Source organism: Lathyrus oleraceus, chromosome 3 (genome assembly GCF_024323335.1).
Source record: "Lathyrus oleraceus cultivar Zhongwan6 chromosome 3, CAAS_Psat_ZW6_1.0, whole genome shotgun sequence".
NCBI classification, from domain to species: domain Eukaryota; kingdom Viridiplantae; phylum Streptophyta; class Magnoliopsida; order Fabales; family Fabaceae; genus Lathyrus; species Lathyrus oleraceus.
In genome coordinates, this window is record NC_066581.1 from 282,113,583 (window position 1) to 282,128,056 (window position 14,474).

Genomic DNA, 14,474 nt, shown 5'->3' on the forward strand with positions numbered 1-14,474 from the left:
GAGGCTTTCTTGATAGTTGGAACGGCAATCGGCATGATAACTATTGGCTCCGTATTTGGAATCCAGCCACCAGGACAATATCTCATCATTTTGGGTACTTTAGTGATTTTAGTTCTCCACCTCAAGGTTTTGGTTTTGCATTTGGTTGTGATAATTCAACAGACATTTATAAAGTTGTGGTGTCTCGTGTTTGTTGTTATCAATGGACGACCTAGGTGAGAGTTCTTAGTTTGGGTAGTGATGTTTGGAGAAATATTGAAAGTTTCCCTGCCGCTCCTCTTCATTTGGACTTTGGCGATCTTAGTATATATGGTAGTGTGTATTTGTGTGGCACCCTTGATTGGATGGCTATTAATAACATGAACATTGACTTTTTGTATTCTCATAACCATAAGGATATTACAGTTGAACAGTTTGTTATTGTTTCTCTTGATTTGGTGATACACTAGTACTTAGTAGCAATGCAGAAAATCAAGCAATTCTCTATAATTGGAGACATAATAGAGTAGAGTGGACAAAAGTTGTTGTAAGTAGAACTATTATCGATAATGGCACTAGCGTTCATGTATTTTGGAAGGATGTCGAGGATTACGTTGAAAGTTTAGTTCCAGTTTTTTGAAAGTAAGTTTCTCTTCCATGGTTTACTACTTGTTTGAATTTATGTTCATTTGTATATGTGGTTTTCATAATAATCGACCGTGTGAATATTCTTTTTAATGATTGCTTAGGTTAATTGTATATTGAGCATGTGGCTTATCAACATTTAAGTTTTGTATAGTAAATTCGTTGTATGCCTTATCTTTAGGATTTTTGCTTTTATTTACATATTGTATGCTGTGTCTTCAGGATTTTTGCTTTATAATTTACATGTTGGATTTTAGATTAGCATAGAAGATATTTTAGGATTTTGTCGCATTATCTCTGATCTGCTGCCATGCTTCTTCTGTTATAGGCAGGGAGTCTAGAAATGGAGGATTCAGTTTAATACCAAAGGATAATTTCTTATATCATGCTAGTTTTTTAATGATGTTAATTTTGAAATTGAAACCATGGAGTTATTCAACATGGCATGTGAACACCTGATGAAGTATAGTTCTTTTTGCATGCTGTATACCAGTAGCTCTTATAAATAAAGTGTGTTTTGTTATGTTTTGATTGTTGGTTGCAATTATAATTGGTTCTTTGATACATCTTGGATTCTTCTTCTGGTGCTTATTCATGTTGAACACCCGAGCTTTGAGATATTCAAAGGGCAAAAATGGATATGCAGAATATTTTTTGGATTGCTTCAAAACAAAATTGGATTAGGCTTAACACGGATGGCAGAGTCAAAGGGAAAGAAAAAGAAAAGGTTGGACGTGGATGAGTTCTAAGGGATGGTAATGATGTATGGTGTGGAGGTTGTTAGATGATAGATCTAGATCTAGAGGGTGGTGAATAGATCTCGAGTTAAAAATTTGACAAAACTAGGTTTTAAAATTTTATGGCGCAAAAGCAAGTTACAAATATCTCGGATCAAAAATCGTCTAATCGAACCCACTGTCAAAAAACTCGGATATGTGTATTAACGACAACGGTATGATAATGATTCACAAACCGATCAACAACAACTAATCACAACTAGTTGGACAAGTGAGGCAAGTGAAAATTCACACAAAAATACAAGTGAAAAATTCACACAAAAATACAAGTGAGGCAATTTGTCGAACACTTGCTATCAATAATGTTAGGAATTCTATATGGTATCTTTGTTCTAGAAATCCAATCACAGTCAAATGGTTTGTGATCTACACAACAACACCAATTTCAAAATATGTTCAAAATTATACTCAAAACAAAATTGATCAAACTATCAATGCAATCAACAATTTGCAAATCGAAAATAAAAGAGAGATAGAGAGAGAAATAGTACACAAGGATTTGTTTAGGTAGTTCCCCAATCGACCTCGTTATGGGTATGTTTGCCCTTAATTTGAATGCGAATTAAAATATTATATTATATCTTACTTTGCAAATGTGTATACGAGAGATGTAGAAATTTAACCCTACAAACCATAGGCTTGATGTTGATTCTACCACCTCCAAAACTCTTGATCAAAGATTGATCAAGTAACCAACAATGTCGCTTCAATTCACCGTCCCACGCTACTTCTTTGAACGAAACTCTTTGTTCTTCAAAGCTTTCACTCGGTCGAATTAATTTCAAGCGCACACTTGTCGAAACCCAAGATTTACCAATGTGATCCATCGTCCAACGCTACTTCTTTGCCCAAGAACCTCTCGTTCTTTAAAGACTTCACTTAGTCGAATCCAGATTGCGTAATCTTGTCCAAAACCTTCAAACCCTAATGATCTTGAAGGAAAACTCCACCTTAGTTTTATGATTTGAAATCCTCAAAGTTCTCAACCCAATATCACGGAACAATCAACCTAATTGGATGCTATCAACCCTAATCTAGATTGCACTCAATCAAAAAATGATTATGTGTAGTTTAATTGTGGGTATACATAGAATAAAGATTGAAGATGATGAGAGAAATCCCAATTTCGTATAGATTTTACTCACTAGAAATCTTACTAGACAATGATGCATGTATAAAGTATTTATATGCATGTTCCGAGGTAAAAGGAATGCAAAATATTTGAAAAAATTATGAATTTTTGAAAAAAATTGTCGTATTGGTCGACCTACGAAAGTCATGTGTCAACTTGTTTGATGCATAGGCCGACCTATGAATATCATGCGCTGCCTATGTGTTGACCTGAAGAGGCGACACATGAAATAGAAGCTACAAACTTTAATATTGCAGCATGGGTGTCGACCTATAGTAGAATTTCTTTTCTTCTATAGGTTGACCTGTAGACGTATGTGTCGACCTATGATGCAAGTTTTCACAAAAAAAATATGTTTCATACATTTTTTATGCATGAGACATTTTCTAAGTTGTTTCCAAATGCTTTTATGTTTCATAATACTAAGATGCACATATAGAATAAGAGGATACCGTCCAATATATATTAACGCTAAAGTATCATAATTTTGACATCATGCAAAATACATCTAACGGAAGTTGCACTCACACACTCCCTCTTTTTTATGATAACAAAACTTGAGACGATGTGTTTCGTGTTTCAATGAAAGGCTCCCCCTGAATATATGCATCCCAACTTCATCTTGATTTTCCCCTTTTGACAACATAAAAAAAATGAAGCAATATATGAGAAGTATCTTAAATTACGTATAAACCAATATAACACACAGAGGTGGTTTGCAAAGATAAGAACATCACATAGAATGATTTTCATATTGAAAAAGAATGCCTAAACATAAATACAAATATATAAAGCAATAATGGAACATAATTTCCACAACTTATGCCAGATAACATAACACAAACATGAAAAATAAAGGATATAATGTAATCAAAAACTCTTGTGTTGCTACAAAAACGACACGATTATGTGACATATGTGTTTAGTGCTCCCAAAATGTTGCACACGCATGTGCTCTAGCAAGGTGATATATAGATTTACCACCACACAAACCAAAAACAGAGATGTTATCATAACAATGACACGCAAAGAATTTTGCTAACATTATAACATGCTCAACCATATTTCAAGCATATAGAAAAATAGCACAAAGTAACTATAAGCATATAAGTTGAAATACATCAATAGAGATTTTTGGAAGTGAACATTCATGAACTATTTCATACATCAAAAATACCAATCATTTGGAACACAAGCAACATGCAAAAGTAAAAAGCTTACTTACAAAAGGGAAAAAGGAAAATGGAACAATATTACCTCTCTTATGAATTGATGAATGATGCACTCTTATGTGGTGAACTTCCAAGGAAAGTTAGAGCAAAAGTATATAAAATGCATGCAACAAATCATATTTAGTCAAGATTTGACATATCAAGTATCTTGAATTCCCTTCGAATGTTGAAAAACGGTTCGGTCGTAAGAGGTTTTATAAAGATATTCGCAAGTTGATTTTTACTATCAAAATGCTCAGATACGACGTCTCCTTTCTCCACATGGTCACATGAGAAGTGGTGACGGATCCCAATATGCTTAGTGTGAGAGTGTAGCACTAGATTTTTTGGTTAGATTAATAGCACTAGTGTTGTCACACATAATAGGAACACGTTGTAGTTTAATATCAAAATCAAGTAGTTGTTGTTTGAACCATAAAATTTGAGCACAACAACTATCAGCCACTATGTATTCCGCCTCGTAAATTGACAAAGCAACGGAAACCTATTTCTTGCTATGCCAACTTACTAAGGAATTTGAAAACATGTGGCAAGTTCCAATAGTACTTTTCCTATATGATTTACAACTGACAAAATCAGAATCGATATAACCAACCAAATTACAACCGCTTCCCTTAGAATACCAAAGTCCATACTTAGAAGTACCATGAAGATAAAGTCCATACTTATAAGTACCATGAAGATACCTAATAATGCGTTTTATGGCTTTTAAATGAGATTCCTTAGGAGTCAATTGATAACTAGCGCACATGCACACGCTAAACATAATATCCGGCCTAGATACAGTGAGATATAGAAGAGAACCAATCATACCTCTATAGGTTTTGACATCTACATCCTTACCATTTTCATTCCTTCTCAAGTTTCCATTTGTAGGCATTGGAGTGTCAATCGAATTTTCATCTTCCATACCAAATCTCTTTAGAAATTCATTGCAATATTTGGTTTGACACACAAAGGTCCATTCATTAAGTTGCTTGATTTGAATCCCAAGGAAGTAATTTAACTCCCCCATGAAACTCATCTCAAACTCACCCTGCATAAGCTTAGAAAACTCATTAACAAGTTACATATTAGTGGATCCAAAAATAATATCATCGACATAAACTTGAACTAGAAGAGTATGCTTTCCTTGATGCTTAATGAAAAGTGTAGTATCTATCTTTCCCCTAGAGTATCCTTAATCAATAAAAAACTTACTAAGTCACGCATCCCAAGCTCTAGGTGCTTGTTTGAGACCATACAAAGCTCGCTTTAGTTTGTAAACATGATTAGGGTACTCGTGATTTTCAAAACCGGGAGGTTGATATACATACACCTCCTCATTAATATAACCATTAAGGAACATCATTTTCACATCTATCTAAAATAACTTGAAACCTTTGGGGCAAGCATAAGCTAGAAACGGTATAGCATACATGTGAAGATATTTAGATAAGGTCACAACACTCATTTTAAATGAAACACACATTGGTTATCACTTGAAATTTCCAGAAGTAAGCACTCATAACATATATCATACACAAAGTAAATCATATGCCATTGACAAATAAACAGGTAAAAGAAAGAACTTTCATACAAAGTGAAAGTTGAAAAGATATTACCTCACTGTACGAATGACGGAGGATGCATATGCATTCTACAAGGAACTCTCGATCAAAAGTTGGAATAAATGTAAAACATGCTACAAACTCTTTAGACAAAAACGATCTTACCACTTTTCTTTGTGTCAAAGTACTTGAAAGTGTGATTAATAATGTATCCAAGAAGATTATTAATTTGATGATCATTAGAGATTCTCCAATTCAAAGATAAATTATCCACTACAACTGGACTTTCAACCTTCTCCTTTTCATAATCGTTATCTTATTCTTTCTCACGTTCCACCGTTTTAGGCTGATCAATTCCTTTTTTAGTTTTATTCAGAATGTCTTATGAAGAAATACATATATCATGAAAATAAACATCTATCCCGACATTTCTCGGATACACATTAATAATAATCAACATACTTTTACCAATTAAAGAACACTAGATGTTGATTCTCTTAGGTCACACAACCTGTCTTCCTTGCCACTCAGTCAACGAAATGGGGAGATATAACATATCATATGTCTTGAGAATCACAAATAAGAACCCATACTCTCTTCATAGATCCAAGACATTTATCGTATAAAATCAACAACAAGTTTCAGGTACCCAATCTTCATTGGGTCCTTAGGGGTGACTGAAAACGAGGTTGCATTTGGGCAACCATTAAAAAGCTACTTTATGAACCAAAAGTTTCCTAAATTTGCATTTTTCAATAGTATGACCTTTCTTGCAAAAATAGAGACAAGACAATATTTGATGAGATATGTTTTTGCTATTAGACTCCTTTTTGACAAATTTATGATTTTTATATGAATGGTTTAAAGACCTTTCATACTTTAATGGATCAATAACAAATATAATCTTTGGTTGTAAGGCTTTGTCTAATTTGACTTGAAGAGCATTTATCTCTTTTTGCCAATCATGATAAGATTCATAACCAAACCTATAAGGTTTTCCATCCTCATTCTTGTCACTTTGAATATCTATCATAGACCTCTTAATAGCTTCAAACTTTCTTCTGAATTCTAACACTTTACCTTCTAAGTATAAAAAGACTTTTTCATGTGAAGTTAACTTTTTTAAGGCATTTAAGGCCTCTCCATGAAGATCTTCAAAGGATTTTTGTAATTGAAGATAAGATAAGTCATTAATAATTTCAAGCTTAGAAAGACTTACATGTTTCTTCTTCTTTCTATTTTCCATAAGTCAAATCCGGGCCGATTCTACACTTGAAGTAGAGCTTTCATCACTTGAGGAATCACTTGCACTCTCCCAAGCAACATATGCTCTTTTATACTTGCTAGATCTCTTGTGATGACCTTTTTCTTTGTCGTTGTCTTTCTTAATCTTAGGATATTCCAGTCTATAGTGACTAAATTCTCCATAATTATATCAAGAACTTCTAAGTTTACCTTTCTTATTCTCATCTTCTCTTAAGGCTTTTGCTACCCTTCTAAACTTGGTTAAGTTCTTATCGAAGTGCTTGACTCCATTATTTCTTATATACCTTTAGTAAGGTACATACCTATAAGGCAAGACTGTTTGCAAAAGGATATAAACAAATTCATGAGGTTGACTATGATGAAACCTTTTCACCAGTTGCAATGCTTAAATATGTTCAGATTTTACTTGCTATCGTTGCATATCATGATTATGAAATATGGCAGATGGATATCAAAATTGCTTTCCTTAATGGGGATCTTCTTGAGGATGTGTACATGACACATCCTGAAGGATTTAACATACCAGAAGAAGCCTAAAAGATATGCAAGCTACAAAGATCAATCTATGGATTGAAGCAAGCTTCTAGAAGCTAGAATTTTCATTTTGATGAAACAGTAAAAAAATATGGATTCATCAAGAATGAAGACGAGCCTTGTGTCTACAAGAAGGTTAGTGGGAGCATGATTGTCTTCCTAGTATTATATGTAGATGACATATTACTCATTGGAAACGATGTCCCTACCCTACAACAAGTAAATACTTGGTTGGGGAAATACTTTTCTATAAAGGACCTAGGTGAAACAACCTATATATTAGGAATCAGGATCTATAGAGATAAATCACAAAAATTGCTTAGCCTAAGTCAGAGTACATACATAGACAAAGTATTGGTGCGCTTTAATATGCATGATTCCAAGAAAGATCCATACCTATGCAACATAACATGTGTCTATCAAAAACACAATCCCCTTTAACTAAGGAAGAAAAGGATCGCGTGAATAAGATTCCATATGCATCTGCAATAGGATCTATCATGTATGCCATGTTATGTACTCGACCAGATGTCTCGTATGCTTTAAGTGAAATGAGCAGGTACCAATCTGATCTCGGTGATGCTCATTGGGTAGTTGTCAAGAATATCCTTAAGTATTTGAGAAGGACTAAGGAATCATTCTTGATAAATGAAGGCCATGAAGAGCTTGATGTAATTGGATACACCGATGCTAGCCTCCAAACAGATAAGGATGACTTTAGATCATAATCTAGTTATGTGTTCTGCTTAAACCTGAAGGAGAATTGTCATCCAAGGCGCAGCGGAAATTAAAAATTTCTCCATTTAGTGATCCTTACGAATGGGCATGATCAGTGATAGAATCGTTACCTCTTGTGGCGATTCAAACCTTTGGTGCAGACCTCTGATAATGATCAAAACCTTTGATACAGATCCACAGGGCGATCACGAACGTTGAACGATGACAACGTCTCTACTCAGTCCACACGAACGGATTCCTTCAATCGCAGTGCTAGCTGTTATGAATGAAGGCTTTGAGTGAGAGAAAGAGGGAAAAGAAATTCCAAGTCTCTACTTGAATTTCAGTCTGAGTGGAGTGTAGTGGAGTGACAATGCTTCTACCCAAGGGGTTCTATTTATAGAACCACTTGTGTGGGCTTCAAGCTAAAAAGCCCACTTAAGTGTATTTTGCCCATATCTCATAATATGCCCAAAATCACTTAAGTATTTGGTACCTTACCATATTTCGTCTCCCACTTAAGTGCACCATACCTTACGGTGTTCCTTAGTTACTCTATCTCTCATCAATTCGTCCTTTGTGTGTGACCCTATAGGTTTTCGCGACGTTGGCAATTATATTAAATCACGCATTTAACATAATAAACAGTGAGCGGTATCTAGCAACACATCACTGCTACCCAAGTCACGAAAATGTCATGTGATCTGACAAAACCTCCTGTGATAATAATTATGTGTATAATTACCCCTTTGCCCTTATGTCTATATTGAACACAAGGTATAGACCGTGTCATCCTTGTCCAGTTCAATATTGGGCCCATAGACATTTATCCTGTTACGCAGGATTGGCAAATTCCATCTAGGACACTCATGTCCCTCAGCATGCTTCGTGGAGTACCCATCAACTGTCTTTATGGTTATCCAGTTACGGACAACGTTGGATCAGCAATAAAGCACTCGACTCTACATCTAGGATCCATAGTGGTTTCAGGTCGAAGAGTGGTATACACTATTATCACCATGCGAATAACTTATGACACTTTGCATAACTTTCTATATAGTATTCTCATAGCGGGTCAATCCGGTATAAATAATACTCCTAATATTCATACCTATGTTTAAGACTTGATAACTCCTTATCCATGATCCATGAGATGTGATCATCAATCTACAAACATAATAGTCTTAATGCTTTAATGTTATCCCACTTCACACTAAAGCTCGACTACGGATACTTTAAGAATAGTGTCCTTATGTTTAATGTGTTCTCATGATTAAGTCACACTTAATACATTAAACGGACTATCTATTCCAGGGACTTTATTAATCAACCATAATAAAGAAAATGCCTTTAAATAACTCGATACAAGTACCAAAAGTATTGGCCTCTAGGGCTTACACCAACAAAATCGTGGTGTTGTGAGCTGGAAAAGTTCAAAGCAAGATACAATTGTTGATTCTACAACCGAGACCGGGTATATTGCTGCCTCAAGTGCAACAAAGGAAGTTGTTTAGATCAAAAAGTTCATTAGTGAACTTGGCATAGTTCCTAGCATTGTGGATCCTATTGTTCTCTATTGTGATAACAATGGTGCTATCGCACAAGCTAAGGAGCCTAGATCTCACCAACGATCCAAACACATACTTAGACGTTATCACCTCATTCGAGAGATAATAGATAGAGGAGATGTGAAAATATGCAGAGTACCTACACTTGACAATATTGGTGACCCACTGATAAAGCCTTTTGCACAACAGAAGCATGATGACCATACTAGATCTATGGGTATTAAGGGTATGTCTGATTGGCTCTATTGCTAGTGATAGATTGTTGGTGTAGGCCCTAGAGGCCAATACTTTTGGTACTTGTATCAAATTATTTATTAATAATAAAATACTTTTTCTTTATTATGTTTGTTTAATAAAGTCCCTAGAATAGCTAGTCCGTTTAATGTATCAAGTGTGACTTAATCATGAGATCTCATTAAACATAAGGACATTATTCTTGAAGTATCCGTAGTCGAGCTTTGTTGTGAAGTGGGATAACATTAAATCATTAAGATTATTATGTATATAGTTTGATGATCACATCTCATGGATCATGGATAAGGAGTTATCAAGTCTTAAACATAGGTATGAATATTAAGAGTAATATTTATACTGGCTTGACCCGTTATGAGAATACTACATAGAATGTTATTCAAAATGTCATAAGGTATTCTCATGGTGATAGTGGTGTATACCACCCTTCGACCTGAAATCACTATGGACCGTAGATGTAGAGTCAAGTGCTTTATTGCTGATCAAACATTATCCATAACTAGATGACCATAAAGACAGTTGATGGGTACTCCACAAAGCATGATAGGGTACATGAGTTACCTAGATGGAATTTACCCATCCTACGTAACAGGATAAATGTCTAAGGGCCCAATATTGAACTAGACAAGGATGACACGTTCTAAGCCTTGTGCTCAATATAGACATAAGGGCAAAATGGGGTAATTGTATGCACAAGTATTATCACAAAAAGGATTTATCTTATCACATAACATTTTTGTGTCATGGGTAGCAGTGATGTGTTGCTAGATACCGCTCATTATTTATTATGTTAAATACGTGATTTAATATAATTGTCAATGTCGCGAAAACCTACAGGGTCACACACAAAAGGACGAATTGATGAGAAATAGAGTAAATAAGGAACATCATAAGGTACAGTGCATTTAAGTGGATTGTAGAACATCGTAAGGTACGGTGCATTTAAGTAGAATATGAAATGTGTTGAGGTACCACGTGCTTAAGTGATTTTCGGTATACCATAAGATATGGGCCACATACATTTAAGTGGGCTTTTTAACTTGCAGTCCACACAAGTGGTTCTATAAATATGACCCTTGTGTAGAAGAATTTCAGTTGATGAAATTTTGTTTCTCTCTCTCTCACTCTCTCTCTCTCTCTCTCTCTCTCTCTCTCTCTCTCTCTCTCTCTCTCTCAATCCTTCATTTGTAGCAGCTAGCATTAAGACTGAAGGAGTCCATTCATGTGGACTGAGTAGAGGCGTTGTCACCACTCAACCCTCGTGATCACTCCTTAGATCTGCATCAAAGGTTTCAATCGCCATAAGAGGTAACAATTTCTATCATTGATCATGCCCATTCGTAAGGATCACTAAAGATTTTTTTTTAATTTTCGTTGTGTTTTGGATCACAATTTTCCTTCACCTCTGACTTATAAAATCGGCTAAGTAAAACTAAACCTCTGGACGGGTTAAGTTCAATGATACCTCTGACCTATGAAATCAGCTAAGTAAAACTAAACATTTGACCGAGTTAAGTTCAATGAAACCTATGACCTATGAAATCAGCTAAGTAAAATTAAACCCCTAGTCAGGTTAAGTTCAATGAAACCTCTGACCTATGAAATTGGATAAGTAAAACTAAACCTTTAGCCGAGTTAAGTCCAATAAACCTCTGACCTATGAAACCGGCTAAGTAAAACTAAATCTCTGGCCGAGTTAAGTTCAATGAAACATTTGACCTATGAAATCAACTAAGTAAAACTAAACCCCTGGTCGGGTTAAGTTCAATAAAACCTCTGAGTTATTAAATTGGATGAGTGAAGGATGAACTTCTGGATATGTCTTAAAACCTTTAGCTAAGTTGCGAATAAAAGTAGTCAGGCAAAATAAAATGAATAAGTATGGCTAAAGTGTGGTAATATATCACTAGACAAAACGTAGCCTATAAAGTCTCCTAGCGAGTTAATAAACCGAAGGATCAGGTCGGAAGGTCGAGGAGCTTATAACGAATAGACAAATTAAATCATGTAATCACAAAACATAGATTACTAAAGCAGTTGAGATATTAAAGTCAGGTAAAATAAGTAGAAGGATAATAAAATAGTGTTGTCACAAATGAAAAATAGCCCTTAAAGGGCTTAAACGTCAAGCAGAAAGACAAAATATTGTTCAAAGGGTACAAAGGGCACATCACCACTAATGGCTAACAACAAACATAAACAAATTTAAACTTCATGATACTCGTCTTCCTGAGCCTCAGGGGTCGAATTGTTCACTGCCATATCCTTCAAACCCTCCATTTCAGAGGAAGCTTTCTCCATCTCGACCAATTGACCAACCACCACAACCTTGAAAAAATCTATCTTTATCACGTCTAGGTCAGGCATGATGCATGAAGCTTAAGATTTAGCTCTCTTAAAAGCTTTGTCACCTAAGGATAGCAAATCTACTTGGGCATCTTGCAAAGACTTTTTTAAAGTATCATTAAGAGCTCGAAATCGTTCTGCTTCTCGGGCCAAGTTGGAATCGATTGTTTATATCTCTAAGCACTTGGATTCAGTTGTTTCCTTCTACTTAGACATTTTCGACAACTGAGACTCCGACGTCTCTTTCTGCTTCTTCATCTTAAAAATATGCTTGGCCAGCTCCTCTACCTGGATGGTTTGGGCCTTCAAATCATCCTTCAACTAGGCTATGTCTTTAATAAGATGAATCTTATTCTATTCATGGGCATCACCTACTTAAAATAGACTCCGAGTCATGATTGTGCATCTCATCAGGTAGGCCCTGAGATTTTGGGTCAACTATTGAGAGTCCATTGTCTTCACATTCTCAACGTCCTCAGTTGCGTTCAAATGATCATAAAGGTATCTCAAACTATCAAAGTTATTATACCAGAAACTGAATCTAGGGTATCGGTTAGTTTGGTGACTACCACTTGAATCCTGCATCAAAGTAGTGATTTCCAAGTAGGCCTGACTAGCATCATCACTCATTAGGGTCCTCATTTTCTTTGGAGAACCCAACTTGGAACCCCTAAAAGGAGAAATAGAAGTAGGCTAGGGCTCTGACGCCACAAGGGCTTCTTTGACAGCGTCCATATTTTTCCTTTTGAGGGTCCGAGTTTGAATATATGCCATATCACTTTTAGAAGCATATTGGTCCCCACGCCTTGCTCTAGCTTCGGCCATCAACTTCTTTTATTAAGAAAGCTTGAGATTTGTCATGTTAGCTAAAATGAAAAGATCAAAGTAAAAATCAAGAAATATGAAGATTAATAAGGTTATTAAAAAGCAATAAAAAACACATATAAGCATTACCAAATAAGTTAGAAATTTGTTCAGGGTCTTCAGCCATCTGCAGTAAATCTTTAATTTTCACTACCCGGAAGGCATCCAAAACGGCCAAGGCTTGGATTTACAGAGCGTTCAACTTATCATAGTCGAAATCGAAAACCGAAAATGGACTATTTGAATAGTAAATCGGGAAATGATAGTTCCCGTACAGAGCATACATAACCCAGGGACATATCTTCTCGCTCTTCACATGAAGGAATGTGTCTCTTAAACCCTTATAATTGGTAGTATAAGCTTGAAGGAATCTCTTTCCCGGATTACTACCGAGGGAAACCCAACTTCCTTTTTTTGCTCCCTTCAACTCAAAGAACGAGAAAAATAATCCTAAGGTAGGTGTTGTGTCCATAACATCACAAATGATTTCAAAAGCCTTGATAAAACCCCAACCATTTTGGTGTAATTGAGAAGAGGCTATAATTAGGGTTTTGAAGAGATCAGACTCAAACTCGGTAAATGAGATATGAATTTTAAAATCATCTATTACCCCTGAATAGAAATATAAGTACTCATCAGATACTCCCTCAGGCCGAGTAATACATACCCTCTCACCAACCATACAAGGTTCTAGTATAACATCTTCCTCATTCCCGGGGGAAGGGATTAAGTTATTGGAATGAAGCCTCAAGATGTAGCTATCGTTAATGACACTATGATCGTAGCTTAAAACCTCTTTGTCTATCAAAGATCTTGTTGTCTCCATCAAAGTGTCTGAAAAAACAAAGGACAGAGACTCTGAGTCAATGTTATTAATAAGTGAAAGGATTTCACCATAAACTTCTCTAATAATCCTGTCAAAATCTGTTTGACTCAAATGACCCCCACACTGTCTCATGCAATAATTCCAAATTCTATTTCTACCATGGACAACAAGAGGAATTGAGCATTCCCCTGAATGATTATAACCTCGTATTAAAGACATAATAAAAGTGCAAAAAGAGAGTGAAAGGGGGAAATAAAATGATACTTAAGGCTTGAGATTGCAGAAAAATTGAGCGATAGATAAAGTAGAAGCTTGTCCGTAACACTTGAAAGGAAGATCACTAGCTTTGGTAAAAAACAAAGTGAAAAAACAAGTCCTTTTTATTTAAAACAAGTTTACTATGGTCAAGAATTTGTACCGAAGCAGAGTAATGATGACAAGTGGGAGTTCTCATAAAGACCATTATGACGAGGAGAGAGAAATGTTTGTCATTAATGAAATGACGGACATCCAGTAAATAGTCAAATAAGAGGTCAACTTAAGGAAGAAGGAATTCCCATATTATCTTGTTCGAACACTTCAATCCAACAGGACCTCATAATCGGGGGCTTTTGTACATCCTGGAATTCCTTAAGTTTGAGCTTTTGCAAGCTGAGTACAAGAGTAAGCAAGTCGGATAAACATGATCCTAGGTAAGTCGAAGCCGATAAGGGTAAAGTAGCATTATCAAACTATAACAGGTCAGATTTGATCTCAGAGTAATTGC